The 18,624-nt window shown below is 44.5% G+C and overlaps 1 protein-coding gene across 1 annotated transcript in view; it reads left to right on the forward strand.

Annotated features, from left to right (window-relative positions):
- Positions 1 to 18,624, forward strand: part of RAB39B (RAB39B, member RAS oncogene family) — a 39,141-nt gene that overhangs the window by 15,244 nt on the left and 5,273 nt on the right. The window lies entirely within an intron of this gene.

The following is an 18,624-nucleotide window of genomic DNA, read 5'->3' on the forward strand; positions in this document are numbered from 1 at the left end:
TTGCCCACGTGGATAAGAATCTACCTGATTGTTTCTCTCTGTTAGTCAGTGCGTCCAGCCACTCCATCCTGAATATGAACTGGATTTTAGTGCGGATGAAAGATAGCGAAGGGACCATTGGACTCAACCACTGGTGCAAAATGCTTTTCCTGGTTGCCGAGGCCCAAATCATAAGTGTTGCTTTAATGTGTCTGGGTATTTTGTGGGATGCCTCTTCTAGAATATTAAAAATAGCCCATTGTGGGGTAAGCGTGAAGTTAACTTCGCACATTCTCTGCAATTCATTGTGTACCTCTCCCCACAACCTCTGAATATGAGTGCAGCTCCAAAGGTGATGGTATATGTCAGTATTGCGAGATTTGCATTTAGAGCACAAATAAGTGGTGTGAGGGGACATCTTAGATTGCAGGAAAGGTGTAATGTAGGCTCTGTGTAGTATTAAAAGTGCCATGTCAGTATAACTGCTGTATGGCAGAGTCTTTCTTTGTGCCATAGTGGCCTCAAAAAGATCTCCCACCTCCAGGCATGGCATATCCCTCAGCCATCTTGCCACTCCGGTGGGTTTCCCCTCCCCCACCCATTTTCTACGTAATATTGAGTAAATGTTGCTTATAGACGCCGGATGGGATTTTGTATTTTGAATAAACCCATCTAGGTTAGACCTCCCCTCCACCACCCCTCCCGTCGATTGACATTTCTGTGCCAAGCTGCGCGCCTGGAGAAATAGGAACGGTCGGTTGCTAAATAGTGGGAAGCGTTGTGACGCCATTTCGAAGGACAGTATTGAAAAGTTAAGATCCATAAGATCTATTACCTGCCTACATCCCTGGGAAGCCAAAAGTTTATAAAAAGATGGTGCAGAGCCCCTCAAGAACCCAGGATTTCCCAAAAAGGACTGGTAGGGGGACAAATTGTATTTTAGTTTACAAATCTTTCTGCAGTGTCGCCAAATTAGCAATGTTTGCCAAAGCGATGGGTGCTCCCGAACTCCCTCTGGGAGATCCTCCCCACTCAGGTGTAATAAAGCAGGCAACGAGATATGTGGGTAGAATTGTTGTTCTAAGTCAACATTTGCAAAGTGAGAGATACCCCTGATCCAGTCAATTGCGTATCTAAAATTAGCCGCTAAGTTGTATCTTCCCAAGTCAGGGAAATTTATACCACCCTCCAGTCTCGTCGCCTGTAATCTTGCAAGACTTATGCGTTTTCTGCCTCCGACCCCCCAAATAAATTTTCGAAAGTTTAGGTTCAACAAGCCCGGATCCGACCGGGACAAGAGAAGGGGCAACGTCTGAAAGGCATATAGCAATTTAGGAAATACTATCATTTTAATTAAATGGCATCTCCCAGAAAATGACAGTGTGAAGTGTTTCCATGAATGAAGGAGGTTAATTATGGAGGAGATTAGTGGTTTATAGTTGGCTCTAGAAAGAGTAGATGGGTCTGCAGGCAACCTTATCCCCAATATTTGATAGATTCCTGACACCAGTGGAATGGGAATGAGGGATCACCCAGCCTCCCAGACCTGAAAATCGCCAAGGCTTCGGATTTACTATAGTTCACCTTGAATCCAGAGCATTTACCAAATCTTTCTAAAATAAGCATGATGGCCGGGATTGCCTTCGCTGGGTTGGAAATGAATAAAAGAACATCATCTGCAAAGGCTGAGATTTTTATGGCTGTGTCTCCCACCCTCACCCCTTCAAACTTCGCCTCATTCTGTAGTGTTCTCAGGAAAGGGTCTAATGCTATGTTAAACAAGAGTGGAGACAAAGGGCAGCCCTGACGTGTCCCCCGCTGAATCTCAAAGGGTCTAGATAATACGTTGTTCACGGACATCCTGGACAGTGGCTGTTTATAAATTGATTTAACAGCTTCACAAAACCACGGGCCAAACTCTCTGAATGATAGTAGATCGTATAGATAATCCCACTCTACCCTATCGAACGCCTTATCAGCGTCAAGACTGACCACGATAGTTTTCATATGTTTATGCGCTCTACTATAAGATATGACACCCAGAGCTGTCCTGATGTTGTACGTGATGGATTTCCCATGAATGAATCCAGGTTGTTGTGGCGAAATTAATTTTGGGATTATTTTCTGTAATCTATCTGCCAGAATTTTTAACAACCGACGTAAAGTGACATGGGACAGAGTCCGAAAGACACAACCAAGGCTGGAATAAGGATGAATCAGGCTTTATTGATAGGATGCCTATGATTACATATAATCAAATTTAATATATGAATTAAGTAAAAATCACAAAAAGTAGATAAAATAAAAGCTTGCACACACAAATATTGTATAAAAAACCAACCAGCAGGATATAAAATATTATATGACTGCACCAAAGAGTAAAAATTATAACTAAAAATAAAATGAATTATTATAAAAAAATTATATATATATATATATAGAATCTGAGTGCAAATAAAATAATATATTATTTAAAATATTGTGAAAAAAAGGGGGGGGTGGGAAAAGGGAAGGAGGGGGGCAGCTTACTAAATACCTCAGAATGTACACTGTGACAAATCAAAGTAACTAGTGCAAAAAAGAGCAGCAGGAGAAGGGATATAAAATTCCTGATATCTATCAATATCTCTATTGTATTGCCCAGACAAAATGTGCAAATAAGCAAAATTGTATAAAAATTAGGTATAAAAACCATCCACTACATATGCCATAATATTAAATGTGCAAATATGCTAATTACCCCTGACGAAGGAAAGAAGGATCGTTTCCGAAACGCGCGTCGGGTGAGCGCTCACACTATCTTAACCACCGCAGGTACATATTGACTATTTCTTTGGCACCAATTTGTGAATACTTTTCTATTGTTGGGTATTAGTTAGGCTTATCACAGGCACCTGTGCACTTTATTTAAATCACCACCGATAGTCGCAGTGCATCGGGAGTTTTATAAGTTCCTTTATAATTGAGCCCCTGGTGGACAAACAGCAGTAGGATAGGGTATACAGGTCCTTCTCAAAAAATTAGCATATAGTGTTAAATTTCATTATTTACCATAATGTAATGATTACAATTAAACTTTCATATATTATAGATTCATTATCCACCAACTGAAATTTGTCAGGTCTTTTATTGTTTTAATACTGATGATTTTGGCATACAACTCCTGATAACCCAAAAAACCTGTCTCAATAAATTAGCATATTTCACCCATCCAATCAAATAAAAGTGTTTTTTTAATAACAAACAAAAAAAACATCAAATAATAATGTTCAGTTATGCACTCAATACTTGGTCGGGAATCCTTTGGCAGAAATGACTGCTTCAATGCGGCGTGGCATGGAGGCAATCAGCCTGTGACACTGCTGAGATGTTATGGAGGCCCAGGATGCTTCAATAGCGGCCTTAAGCTCATCCAGAGTGTTGGGTCTTGCGTCTCTCAACTTTCTCTTCACAATATCCCACAGATTCTCTATGGGGTTCAGGTCAGGAGAGTTGGCAGGCCAATTGAGCACAGTAATACCATGGTCAGTAAACCATTTACCAGTGGTTTTGGCACTGTGAGCAGGTGCCAGGTCGTGCTGAAAAATGAAATCTTCATCTCCATAAAGCATTTCAGCCGATGGAAGCATGAAGTGCTCCAAAATCTCCTGATAGCTAGCTGCATTGACCCTGCCCTTGATGAAACACAGTGGACCAACACCAGCAGCTGACATGGCACCCCACACCATCACTGACTGTGGGTACTTGACACTGGACTTCAGGCATTTTGGCATTTCCTTCTCCCCAGTCTTCCTCCAGACTCTGGCACCTTGATTTCCGAATGACATGCAAAATTTGCTTTCATCAGAAAAAAGTACTTGGGACCACTTAGCAACAGTCCAGTGCTGCTTCTCTGTAGCTCAAAAGTGGCTTTACCTGGGGAATGCGGCACCTGTAGCCCATTTCCTGCACACGCCTGTGCACGGTGGCTCTGGATGTTTCCACACCAGACTCAGTCCACTGCTTCCTCAGGTTCCCCAAGGTCTGGAATCGGTCCTTCTCCACAATCTTCCTCAGGGTCCGGTCTCCTCTTCTCGTTGTACAGCGTTTTCTGCCACATTGTTTCCTTCCAACAGACTTACCATTGAGGTGCCTTGATACAGCACTCTGGGAACAGCCTATTTGTTGAGAAATTTCTTTCTGGGTCTTACCCTCTTGCTTGAGGGTGTCAATGATGGCCTTCTTGACATCTGTCAGGTCGCTAGTCTTACCCATGATGGGGGTTTTGAGTAATGAACCAGGCAGGGAGTTTATAAAAGCCTCAGGTATCTTTTGCATGTGTTTAGAGTTAATTAGTTGATTCAGAAGATTAGGGTAATAGGTCGTTTAGAGAACCTTTTCTTGATATGCTAATTTATTGAGACAGGTTTTTTGGGTTATCAGGAGTTGTATGCCAAAATCATCAGTATTAAAACAATAAAAGACCTGACAAATTTCAGTTGGTGGATAATGAATCTATAATATATGAAAGTTTAATTGTAATCATTACATTATGGTAAATAATGAAATTTAACACTATATGCTAATTTTTTGAGAAGGACCTGTATATCCCTTTATCTCTTATTTTGTTCCCTTTCTTTTGTATGCTTTGCACCCTGTTACTTTAATTAGCATATTTGCACATTTAATATTATGGCATATGTAGTGGATGGTTTTTATACCTAATTTTTATACAATTTTGCTTATTTGCACATTTTGTCTGGGCAATACAATAGAGATATTGATAGATATCAGGAATTTTATATCCCTTCTCCTGCTGCTCTTTTTTGCACTAGTCACTTTGATTTGTCACAGTGTACATTCTGAGGTATTTAGTAAGCTGCCCCCCTCCTTCCCTTTTCCCACCCCCCCCCCTTTTTTTCACAATATTTTAAATAATATATTATTTTATTTGCACTCAGATTCTATATATATATATAATTTTTTATAATAATTCATTTTATTTTTAGTTATAATTTTTACTCTTTGGTGCAGTCATATAATATTTTATATCCTGCTGGTTGTTTTTTTATACAATATTTGTGTGCGCAAGCTTTTATTTTATCTACTTTTTGTGATTTTTACTTAATTCATATATTAAATTTGATTATATGTAATCATAGGCATCCTATCAATAAAGCCTGATTCATCCTTATTCCAGCCTTGGTTGTGTCTTTCGGACTCTGTCCCATGTCACTTTACGTCGGTTGTTAGGTCCTCTTCACAGTGGGTTTTCACTGTACTTCTGCACAGCGCACCCTATACAGTCTTTGAATATTTTATACCATTTTATTTTTATTATTGTATTTGCGAATAATCTTGGGTATACTGTGTTATATACTGCCAGAATTTTTGTAAATATTTTAAAATCCGAATTTAATAACGAGATAGGTCTATATCCTTCCACTTGCGTGTGGTCTTTGCCTGGTTTTGGGAGAACAATAACCACCGCCTCATTAAACCGATCTGGCAAATGGCCAAATTTAACTATGTTGTTAAATAACTCGCTCAGATGAGGAGCTATATATGTACCCAGAATCTTATAATGTTCATTACTGAATCCGTCTGGGCCTGGTGCTTTAGACAATTTGAGTTTAGTTATGACCTGCAAAATCTCTGAGGATGTTACTGGGGAGTTAATAGTCTCCCTCTCCTCCTCCGTGAGTGCTGGTGCAAGGTGGTTTTTAAGGAATTCCCCGCTCCCCCTCCCTCCTCCCGGATCCGACCCGTATAATTCGCCCAAAAAAGATCAGAATTCATTCACTATCTCTTCATTGTTTGTTAGAATGTGACCATTACGTTGTTTTATTTTGTGTATTCTCGTTGCTTTCCTGTATGGCCTTGTAAGAGATGCCAACACCTTCCCTGGCCTGTTGCCCCATTTAAAATATTTTTGTTTTTGATAGTCCAAATTGAACATAGCCATTTCATGGGCTAGAGTGTCCGCCTCTTCCTTAGCCCTCAAAATTTTTTCTTTTGTCAGATGGGTGTTATTTAGTTTAAAGTCTTTGTAAGTTTGGGTTACTAATTTTTGTGTTTCCACTACTCTTTTCATGATGTCTTTTTTTTTAATGGCTAACGTAGGAGATAATTTGACCCCTCAACACTGCCTTAGAGGCCATCCAAAACAAATGTGCGTCGTCACAATGGACTTGGTTATCGCTTTTATAGACCCCCCATGACATCTGCAAATATTTTTTAAAATCATCTGATTGGTAAAGGTATGATGGGAAGCGCCACCTCCTGTCCTGATGAATTGGGAATGTTAGTTTAGATTGAAACGTTACCGGAGCATGATCTGAAATATGAATATTTTGTATATTTGACTGTGTTATCAGGAGTATCAGTGATTCGTGTAACAACCAGCAGTCAATCCTTGCGTGTGAGTCATGTACATGGGAATAGTGGGAATAATCCCTCTCCAAAGGGTGTTGCAGTCTCCAAATGTCAATCAAGTCAAAGTGATCCATCAGTGATTGAACACCACTCCCCTGTGCCAATCGTTGAGCCTCCTTAGAGTTGGATCTATCCATGGAGATGTCTACTACCTCGTTAAAGTCGCCTCCCATGACCACCCGTGACGTATCCCACCCCGCCAAGCTCTCCAACAATTTAACCTGAAACTGAGCTTCAGACGTGTTTGGGTCGTATATGTTGACCAGACTAAAACACATTCCTTCAATTATAATTTTAACCAGGAGGAATCTGCCCTGGGGGTCCTCTAGGGTATCAAGTATCTCATAATTAAGGCCGTTACATATCAATATGGCTACTCCTCGCTGTTTTTTTAGTGTATGAAGCCTCGGCACAAAGTGTGTATTTCCTACCAAGCAGAGAGGGGTGATTACCCTTGATCCAATGTGTTTCCTGAAGGAAAATAATATGGAAATTTTGTTTTTGTAAGAAGTTTAGAACTTTTTTCCTCTTAACTGGGGAGTTCAGTCCATTGACATTCCATGAGCACCATTGTAAGGAGCGGATAGTGGTGTCTTTAGTGCCTGCCTGGTCAGTCATTAACCTATCCCTTTTCGGAAAACCGCCAGACCCACCTGCAGAAGTTGTAAGTGAGATCCCCACCCATCCCAGCGAGTGAGCGTGAGACCTCCCAGGACCAAACAGAAAAATGCACACGTGCGGAGCCCTTCCCTCCCCCCCAACTCCCTTCCCTCCCCCCCAACTCCCTTCCCCAATTAAACTTTATAACTATAACAGATGCACTCAAACTCAAAGTGAGCATGACATAGAAAATAAACATGCCTCCTAAGGGCATAAGAGTTTCAGCATAAACACGACATCACATAATAATGACAAGTTGAAGCAGCTCTTCTGAGTCAGGAAATGTCAGCATTAGAACCAGCTCGGGGTGCTTCCCGAAGGAATTCCAGAGCCTTCCCTGGGTCACTAAAGGAACGATTTTTTTCCTCCATGACAAAACACAAAATTGAGGGATATTGCAAGCTAAAGCGAATGTTTTTATCCACCAAAAGTTTACAAGCAGGGTTAAAGGCTTTACGTTTGGCTGCCATTGCGGCCGAGTAGTCTTGGAACAGGAGTAGTTTGTGGTTCTCATACAACAGGGAGCGTTGTTTCCTAAATGCTGACAAAATGCGAACTTTATCTTGAAAGTCCAGGACTTTAAAGATGACTGGACGTGGTCTGTCACCCTCTCCTCCCCTTGGGGGTCCCAGCCTGTGTGCTCTCTCAATAGCCATTACTCCTGATGTTGGTGATACCCCAAGAGCTTTAGGCAGCCATTCAGATGTAATTTTGACTAGCTCCGAGGGGGGAATAGACTCTGGGAGACCTATAAGTCTCAAATTATTGCGACGAGATCTATTTTCAAGGTCATCCACTTTGTCCAGAAGGTCTGAAATGACCTTTTCTTTATCGTCTAGTTTGTCTTTGAGGGCCATGGTGGAGTCCTCCAGGTCTGAAATTCTTTGTTCCACTTCCGCTATGCGTGCTCCCTGAGTATTAACCTGTGAGACTATTGTGTCCAATGAAGTTTGAAAAGCTGCTAAGCGATTGTCTATCTCAGGCATCAGCCATTCTATAATAGCTGTTGCAATAGATTGTGGGTTTTCTGTATTAGCATCAGCATTTTGTGATACAGGAGATGTGCCTGCCTGGTTACGTGTGGAACTTCTGCCAGGCTTGGCATTTTTACCCACGAATTTGTCCATGATGGGATGAATGACCGAGATAATTAGTAAAAATTGTCAGTGATATCGTTATGCGTTTTGGTTACATCTGGCGGTGGATGTGAAAGTCTTTATTACACAGGGTAGGCTTACACTTTAGATTTTTACACTTATCAAGCCAGAAGAATTGAATGTGTCTTTCACAAATATGTTGCACATATACTTCAGCCTATGTACGGCTATGATAGAAGACCGCGCAGGACTTGAGCAGCTTAGTTGTGCAAACCGCCCAGCAAAATGACTCCAATACCAGGTGTACTTCTCTGCAGGCTTATAGGGATGTTTTACCCCCTCACTTCTCACCCCCGTCTTTGTTATATTTGTCTGGGGCCAAAAATGCTGCAGTCCCTCTCTGGTTCTGCTCCTGCAATGGCTCTGTCTCCCTCTGCAGGTCCTCAATGCGGTATAGTCTATGGTGTGGGGATTTGGCGCGCTTTTCAGCCAGAAAGGCGCCAAGCTAGCTCCCGAGCCTGCAGCCGACCCCCTGCCTCCCCTGTGCCTGGGCGTTGTAAAAAGTCCCCTGCGCCGCTCACCTTGTTTCAGCGGCGGTAGTTATGGCTCGGCTCTCCTCTCCTTTTCAGCCTCCAGCTATATGCAGCCAGCGGTGATGGGCCGGCGCACTTTCTGGCAAGATGGCGCCGGCTCACCTCCACTCCCCGCGCCGGTCCCTCTGATCACCTCCGACGCCGCGCGCCTTCCCAGGGCACTTCGGAACTTCGCCGGCGGTTCTTGTCCTCCTCCTGGTGGTGTCCGGTGAGTCCACACAAGCTGGTGGTGGGTGGGTCGCGCGCCTCTCCCTCGCCGACCCCACCCCCTGCCGCTTCAGGACTCTGATGGACGCACTACACGCGGTGCTGCTTGTGGCGCCGACTGCGCCTTGCGACTCCCAGGGAGTCCGGAGAGCTGGGTCCGTGGTGTGCGACCCTTGTCCGGTCCTTATCCTGGTCTCCAGCTTATAAACGCTGACGCTGTGGTGGGATTTTTGCGCCCTTGGTCCAGGAGCTCTGTTAAGAAGCGGCCATTCACAGGCTCCGCCTCCCGGAAGTCCAATATTATTATTATTATTTATTGTTATAGCGCCATTTATTCCATGGCGCTTTACATGTGAGGAGGGGTATACATAATAAAAACAAGTACAATAATCTTAAACAATACAAGTCACAACTGGTACAGGAGGAGAGAGGACCCTGCCCGCGAAGGCTCACAATCTACAAGGGATGGGTGAGAATACAGTAGGCAAGGATAGAGCTGGTCATGCAGCGGTTTGGTCGATCGGTGGTTACTGCAGGTTGTAGGCTTGTCGGAGGAGGTGGGTCTTCAGGCTCTTTTTGAAGGTTTCGATGGTAGGCGAGAGTCTGATGTGTTGTGGTAGAGGGTTCCAGAGTAGGGGTGATACGCAAGAGAAATCTTGTACACGATTGTGGGAAGAGGGGAGTAGAAAAGGAGATCTTGTGAGGATCGGAGGTTGCATGTAGGTAAGTACAAGGAGACGAGGTCACAGATGTATGGAGGAGACAGGTTGTGGATGGCTTTGTATGTCATGGTTAGGGTTTTGTACTGGAGTCTCTGGGCAATGGGGAGCCAGTGAAAGGATTGACAGAGGGGAGAGGCCGGGGAATAGCGGGGGGACAGGTGTATTAGTCGGGCAGCAGAGTTTAGAATAGATTGGAGGGGTGCGAGAGTGTTAGAGGGGAGGCCACAGAGCAGGAGGTTGCAGTAGTCAAGGTGAGAGATGATGAGAGCATGGACTAGGGTTTTTGCAGATTCTTGGTTGAGGAATGTACGGATTTGTGAAATATTTTTGAGTTGAAGTCGGCAGGAAGAGGAAAGGGCATGGATATGTGGTTTGAAGGAGGGGGGGTCACATGAGATGGGGGGAAAGATGATGAATTCTGTTTTGTCCATGTTAAGTTTTAGAAATCTAGTGCAGAAGATGGATGAAATAGTGGACAGACATTGAGGGATTCTGGTTAGTAGGGAGGTGATATCTGGTCCAGAGATGTAGATCTGTGTGTCATCAGCATAGAGGTGATACTGAAAGCCATGAGATTCTATGAGCTGTCCCAGGCCAAAGGTGTAAATGGAGAAGAGCAGGGGCCCTAGGACTGAACCTTGTGGGACTCCAACAGATAGTGGGCGAGGTGAGGAGGTGGTGTGTGAGTGGGAGACGCTAAATGTTCGGTCTGTTAGGTATGATGAGATCCATGATAGGGCCAAGTCTGTGATGCCAAGGGATGAGAGGGTCTGTAATAATAAGGAATGGTCCACTGTGTCATTGTGTCAATAGCTACAGGGCCTTCTTTCTACATTATTTTTAAGGACAAAGACATGCCTAAACGGTCTACTTCAACTACCAAGAAGAAGGCTAGCAGATGTCCATTATGTACTCCCAGAAAGTCATGAGAAGAAGCTATGTGAAGCATGTATTGCTAAACAAGCTTAAGAACGAGCAGACCTCCTTACTGACCAATATAAGAACCATGATCAGGGATGAGGTACAGGCTACTGTCTCAGTGTTAGTGTCTTCCCAATTTCCCTGTCCTAAGAGACCCAGATGGGACATGAATCCAAGTTCAGAGGAGGGAGAGATATCAGGGTATTCCGATCTGGACTTTGGGGACGGCGAGAGTTCTTCAGTATTACTTCCGGAAGAACGGAAGAGATACCTATTTTCGTCTGAAAATACAGACATGCTCCTACAGGCTGTTAGGAGTATCATGAAGGTGGGAGACTCCACGGAACCATTGTCAATACAAGATGAAATGTTTGGCGGCCTGAGAGTTCTTAGGAATAGAGTGTTTCCAATTAATAACCACATAACAGCAATGATACTTGAAGTATGGGAAGATGTAGGAAAGAAGTTAGTAGTCCCAAGAGACTTTAAATACCGTCCTCCTTTTGATCCAGAAGAGCCTAAGGTATTGGAGTCTGTTCCAAAGATTGACATTCCTGTGGCCAGGGTCTCTAGCCATCCCCTTTGAGGACTCATCTGGCCTAAAACATCCGATGGACAAAAGATCGGAAGACCTTCTTAAGAAAGCCTGGGAATCATCTGCAGCCATTATGAAGGCAAACATAGCGGCCACCTGAATAGCCAGATCTGAGTCTCTGGGTAGATCAGTTAGAAAGCCGCATTAAAAGGGAGGAAATCCTGAAATCACTACCATTACTAAGGATGGCGACTGACTTTTTGGCAGATGCAACAGCAGAGTCAGTCCGTTTTGCAGCCAGAAAGAACGCCCTATCAATCTCTGCTCAATACCATTCTCAGGCCTACACGTATTTGGACCAGTTTTAGATGAGTTGCTTGAGAAAGCATCGGATAAAAAGAAAGGCTCTCCCGAATAAAAAACAAGGAAAATGCCGTCCTTTTGGAGGACTCGCGCCCACCCTAGGCAGGACTATAAAGGAAAAGGGAAGTCCGTCAGATGGAGCTACCCCAAAGGTGGCAGGGTTAGAGGCTCCTTTCGAGAACAGGGGTCAAGACCAGTCCAACAATGACGCCAGAGAAATCTGGGGAAGATTGCTATACTTCCTGAAAGGTTGGCGGAAGATCACCAAAAATCCTTGGATCCTGCAGACAGTTGCTCAGGGGTATAGGATAGAGTTCATCCAGGTACCTCCCAAAAGATACTGCCTAACATGTTCCCAGTCTCCAGAAGTCCATCAAAGGCCTCTAAAGGATATACAAGAGCTTGCAGAACAGCAGGTCATAGTTCAGGTGCCCCGATCCCAACAGTTCCATGGACATTATTCCAGTCTGTTTTCCATAAAAAAAAAAACAGGAGGGGAATTCCAAACAATAATAAACCTAAAGCCATTAAACCAGTGGGTAGCTTACAAAAGCGGTTCAAAATGGAGTCGCTCAGGTCAATCGTACCACTGATAAGGAAAGACTCAGTAATGAGCACGCTATATCTCCAAAGTGCTTATTACCATGTACCCATCCATGCCTCACATCAAAAGTACCTCAGGTTTGCAGTAAAAGACCAGGAGAGAATACATCATTTCCAGTTCCGGTGCCTGCCATTCGGCTTCTCCTCAGCTCCACGTATATTCACAAAACTCATGGCAAAGGTTATGGCCTTTTTGAGAGAAAAGGACATTCTCATCATCCAGTATCTGGATGACTTTCTGCTGGTGGCAGACTCACCACAACAGATGGAAAAGCCTTTAACAGCAACCACGTCACTCATACAGAGGCTGGGGTGGGTAATAAATTTGAAAAAATCAAGTCTCATGCCAGAAAAGGAAAAGACATTTCTGGGGGTACTTCTAGACCCTGAACAGGAGTACTCATTCCTTCCAACACAAAAACCACAAACAAACAAGAGGCTCAAGCGCTGCAAAAGCGAAAATACATATCTATCAGGAAAGCCATGAGGCTTCTAGGTCTAATGTGCCCTTCTTAACAGTGGAGGTTGGCACCCTAGCTTGTTCGCAATGTGGCGCCCCCGCTCACCGACAGCTCATTCTGGATGCAACCTGGCAATCCCTAGATAGTTGTTGTATGCAATCAGTCAATTACAAATATCCCAAAATGCAAGGAATGATAATGCCGCGGTGATTAAGAAGAGACAAAGGGGTGTAAAATAAAAAAACAGTGAACCCAAGGAGGTTATGTCCTTACAGGTTATAATACCAAAAATCAACCTTCTCCTCCTCAGGAGCCCAATTTAAACAAATACAATCAAATTCAAACCAAGAAACAAAAAACAAAAAAAACCCAATAGGATACCCAGACATAAGTTGCATAATTCAAGGGCAGAGGTCAAAAAATGAAAGCCTATTCTGGCTCGCCCTCTACTCTCCCTGATTTGATTGTCCCTACCATGCTGCGGAGGTTGGCACCCTAGATTAATACGCAAAATGGCGTCCCTGGTCCCGTCGGCTCACCCTCACTTTCCCTTCACACTTACCCTTTTAACTCTCCAAACAGAAAGGTAAAGGTTAATAGAGAATAAGGGAAACCACGTGTGCATGGGATGTCAAAAAGGTGGGTGTTGGGGACAATCAGTCAAAAGATAATAAAATATTGAGAAGGGTTTATGTCTCCAAATATAATGGAAGAAGGAAGTATACTCATAAAGCAAATAGATGAGGCAGCGAATCAGGGAGAAGTCATTATGGGGGATTTCAACTACACTGACATAAATTGGGGGCAGAAACCTGCAAGTCCAGCAAAGAAAACAGGCGTTTGACAACAATGAAAGATGATTACCTTTCACAACTGGTTCAGGACCCAATAAGATGGGGGGGAAACTTCTAGAGCTGATATTGACCAGTAGGCCGGGCCACATATCAAATACACGGACTGGGGCTCACTTGAGTAATTGTGATCACAAAATATGTTTTCATGTATCCTTCAGATGTTTAGTAAAGGGGCTATAAGGACTCTAAACTTCAGAAAGGCAAATTTCCATTGTCTGAGGAGTGATCTTAGTGCCATAAACTGGGACAATGACCTAAGAAATAAAAGTACACAAAGCAAATGGGAAACTATTATATAAGCATCCTGAACAGGACCTGTGCCCAATATGTATCCTAGAAATAGGAGGAAACCACTATGGCTAAATGACTTTTTAATATTTCGCCTTTTCCTTCCAGGATCAGCGAGAGTTAATGTCAATTTTTCCTCACTGGCAATCTGCAGTAACTGCAGAGTTGCTGGGTCAGCTGATGTGGGTGGTGACTAGGGTTGAGCGAAACAGATCGGCACTTTTCAAAAGTAGCCGACTTTTAGCAAAGTCGGGTTTCGTGAAACCCGACCCGATCCCACTCTGGGATCGGATCGGCGATCTGTACTCCAAAGCCGGGTTTTGTTATATGTATGTATGTATGTATGTATGTGTATATGTATATATGTATATATATATATATATTTACTTCAGCACGATAATGTTGAAAAGCCGGTAATTCAATTGCCGGCTTTTCATTTCTCCTGCCTAAACCCGACATGATATGAGGCATGGTTTACATACAGTAAACCATCTCATATCCCCCTTTTTTTTGCATATTACACACTACTAATGTTAGTAGTGTGTATGTGCAAAATTTCGGCGCTCTAGCTATTAAATGTAAGGGTTAAATCGCGGAAAAAATTGGCGTGGGCTCCCGCGCAATTTTCTCCGCCAGAGTACTAAGGCCAGTGACTGAGGGCAGATATTAATAGCCTGGAGAGGGTCCATGGTTATTGACTCCCCCCTCCCCCGGCTAAAAACATCTGCCCCCAGCCACCCCAGAAAAGGTACATCTGGAAGATGCGCCTATTCTGGCACTTGGCCACTCTCTTCCCATTCCCGTGTAGAGGTGGGATATGGGGTAATGAAGGGTTAAGGTCACCTTGCTATTGTAAGGTGACATTAAGCCAGATTAATAATGGAGAGGCGTCAATTCTGACACCTATCCATTATTAATCCAATTGTATGAAAGGGTTAAAAAAAAACACACACATTATTAAAAAGTATTTTAATGAAATAAACACACAGGTTGTTTTAATATTTTATTGCTCGCTCAATCCACCTGAAGACCCTCGTTCTGTAACAAATTAAAAATAATAAACCAACAATATACATACCTTCCGATGATCTGTCACGTCCCACGATGTAAATCCATCTGAAGGGGTTAAAATATTTTACAGCAGGAGCTCTGCAATAATGCAGCTGTACTCGTGCCTGTAAAACCCCGGGGAATGAAGGTAATGTAGGTCAATGACCTATAGTTACCTTCAGTCCCGGTGATGCGCCCTCTGCTGGATGTCCTTCGAGCGTGGGAAAAAAATCAGACAAGTTCCCAGGCTCGAGTTCATATGAGGACATCCAGAAGAGGGCGCATCACCGCGAATGAAGATAACTATAGGTCATTGACCTACATTACCTTCATTCCCCGGGGTTTTACAGCCACGAGCACAGCTGCATTATCAGATGGATTTACAGCGTGGGGCGTTACAGATCAACGGCAGGTATGTATATTGTTGGTTTATTATTTTTAATTTGTTACAGAACGAGGGTCTTCAGGTGGATTGAGCGAGCAATAAAATATTAAAACAACCTGTGTTTATTTCATTACAATACTTTTTAATAATGTGTGTTTTTTTTTAACCCTTTCATACAATTCGATTAATAATGGATAGGTGTCAGAATTGACGCCTCTCCATTATTAATCTGGCTTAGTCACCTTACAATAGCAAGGTGGCCTTAACCCTTCATTACCCCATATCCCACCGCTACACGGGAATGGGAAGAGAGTGGCCAAGTGCCAGAATAGGCGCATCTTCCAGATGTGCCTTTTCTGGGGTGGCTGGGGGCAGATGTTTTTAGCCGGGGGGGCCAAATACCGTGGACCCTCTCCAGGCTATTAATATCTGTCCTTAGTCACTGGCTTTACTACTCTGGCAGAGAAAATTGTGCGGGAGCCCACGCCAATTTTTCCTGCGATTTAACCCTTAAATTTAATAGCTAGAGCGCCGAAATTTTGCACATACACACTACTAACATTAGTAGTGTGTAATATGCAAAAAAAAAGGGGGATATGACATGGTTTACTGTATGTAAACCATGTCTCATATCATGTCGGGTTTAGGCAGGAGAAATGAAAAGCCGGCAATTGAATTACCGGCTTTTCTGATATATCGCGCTGAAGCAAATATAAAAAAAAGAAAATTTCCCATTGACTTTGGATTTGGTTTTTATGTTTCGGCCGATCCCCGACCCCGACTTTTCAATAAGATCGGCCGATTTCACTCGACCCGACTTTTGAGAAAGTCAGGTTTCGTGAATCCCGACTCGATCTCAAAAAATGAAAAGTCGCTCAACCCTAGTGACCACTCACACCATCCTTTAAATGGTCACCTGATGCATCAACTGACTGTTAGTGATAGTTTCTCTATGGAGACCAGCCATGCAGTTGCAGCTCTCTGGTGTCATCTGCAGTATTGAGCTTGGCAGCAGTGTCTGGAAGCTAAGTGTTGTGTTTATTCCTTGTCCCGTTCGTGTTTGTCACTGTCCCCTGTGTGGTACTGCCTGCAGAGATGAGGCGCCCCTTGTCAGCCAGTGCACTAGCCAGGGCAGAGCTAGGTGTCGGCGAGGAATGAGGTTCCTGACGGTAGTGGGGGGAAGGACCCACTTAGAGTGTTAGGGGAGTGCAGGTACAGGCTTAGGTTGAAGCTCAGGTGGTGACCATCCCCCTATTTCCCGATCAGTAGGATCCTCCATCCCTGTGTGTGTGTGTTGCGCGGTTTGCTGATCGACCCCTGTTGGGTCGTGTCACAGCGTGACAACCCATATTTTTTCCTGTGAACCTATGGCTCAAGCCCAGGCTTTTGCTGAGCTAATCCAGACCCTCAATGATGAGGAGCTGCGGTGTCTGTTTATACTGCAGCTTCAGCAGGTGTCTGGGTCTTGGCTCATGTGCAGGTTCAACCAGAACCCAAGAAATCTCTCCCTGACAGGTCCTCTGGAGGGAGAGATACATTTTTGTTTTTTCAGGAGTGGAAGTGTGTGGGGATTATGGTCTCCCTTCTCAAGGGTGATCCCCAATCCTGGGCCTTCTCCCTGCCGACCGATTCACCATCTCTGCGATCTGTGGGCGAATTTTTTACTGCATTGGCGCTAGTGTATTGAGATCCTGATAGCATCTCCCTGGCTGAGTCTAGACTCTGTAAAATCAAGCAAGGGGGCAGGCCGGCTGAGGAGTACTGCTCAGAGTTTAGGACGTGGGTCTCTGATACGCAGTGGAACGACCCTGCTCTTAGGAGTCATTTTTGTCAGTCTGTCACCTAGGCTACAGGATACTCTGCTGCAGTACGCTACTCCTGGGTAGATGGAGGCCACCATGGCCCTTTCTATCCGGGTCGATGGTCACCTCAGGGAGAGACATACACCGAATCTGCCCCCTGTTGTTCTTTCTAGGGAGGAGGACACACCGATGCAGGTGGGAGGAGTCTCTCCTCAAACAGGGTTGCCTGTGTTTCGCTGTGGTATGGGGGCATGTTTCTACTGTGAACTTACTGGTCATTACATCAATGTCTGCCCAACTCGCGCCAAAGTATATTCACCATCTCAAAAGCTGCATCCCCCTGGTCGTGTGGAGGGAGGCGACCAGGGTGTATATATATCCTCCATCTTTGTATCAGTGTACCATTCCTGCTGAAGTGGTTGGGAGGGGGGAACTGAGACCGTTCCGGTGCTTGTGCATAGTAAAGCGGGAGTCAATTTGGTGGATTCTCGCTTTGTCCAGACCCATGGTCTAATGGGTAGGACACTGGTGAGACCCCTTAGCGTTCAGGTAGTTGGCTCTGTCCCACTCTGCCAGGGGAGGGTGACCCATGTCGTAGATAATATAAACCTGCATATAGGGACTCGTCATGAAGAGTCCCTGTCATGCTACATCTTGGACGGTATGCCAACTCCATTGTCTTAGGCCTCTCTTGGTTGCAGAAACACAATCCGGTCATAAATTGGCGGTCCAGGGAAGTATACAGCTGGGACCAGTCATGTAAGGACTGCTGCCCAGGAGCTACTGTCTCTGCCGTCTTTCTCAAACCTACCCCTTCTTCTCCGGTGGGGGCAGCGAAGGTCCTGCCAGGGAGTAGGTGCAAGACTCAACCCTCACCACAAGTAAACCCTGAGTCTGAGTCCTCTTAGGAGTCAGTGGAGGGTGATGGTTCCCTCTGTATGTAGTGAGGGTAAGAGTTTGGCGACACGGGGACACCTCTGCTGTCGGTTCCTCAAAGAGTTCACTATCCTGTGGCAAATGCATGCGTGGAAATACAGTAAACATTCAGGTCCGGACCTGTGCGTGAATGTGTACATATGGGTGTCCACCAAAAACATCAGGTGGAAGTATGCTTCTGGGACCTGGAGTTCTAGGGTAATCGGGCCGTATTGGGTGTCGGCCATTCTCAGCCAGGGGACTTTCCAGCTGGAGTTAACACCCCAGTTATGAACGTACAGAACGCATTCCACAGGTCAGCGCTCTGGAGATTTGTGGCGCCTCCGGAGCCTATGTTATTGCCATTTCCTTTGGGCTGCATTTGCCGTAAAGCTGAGTATCAGGTGACTGCAGAGATGAACTGAACTCGTGGATCGAGGCGTCCTCACCGTACGTCGTTTCTGGTGAGGTCTGGTGTTGAGGGTCCAGAGGCCCCTCATTGAAAGGCGGGGTACTGTCGCGATCTATTTTTGGATTTGTGGCAGCTCTTGTTCCATTCTGTTTTAAATGTAGCTTTTTTCCTTTCAGGACCAGCGAGGGTTAATGTTAGTTTTTCCCCTGCTGGAACTGCAGAATTGCTGGGTCAGCTGATGTGGATGGTGACCACTCCCACCAACCTTTAAATGGTCACCTGATGCATCAGCTGACTGTTGGTGATAGTTTCTCTGGAGACCAGCCGTGTAGTTGCAGCTCTCTGGTTTCGGCTACTTCTGGT

Source organism: Ranitomeya imitator, chromosome 2, assembly GCF_032444005.1.
Source record: "Ranitomeya imitator isolate aRanImi1 chromosome 2, aRanImi1.pri, whole genome shotgun sequence".
NCBI classification, from domain to species: domain Eukaryota; kingdom Metazoa; phylum Chordata; class Amphibia; order Anura; family Dendrobatidae; genus Ranitomeya; species Ranitomeya imitator.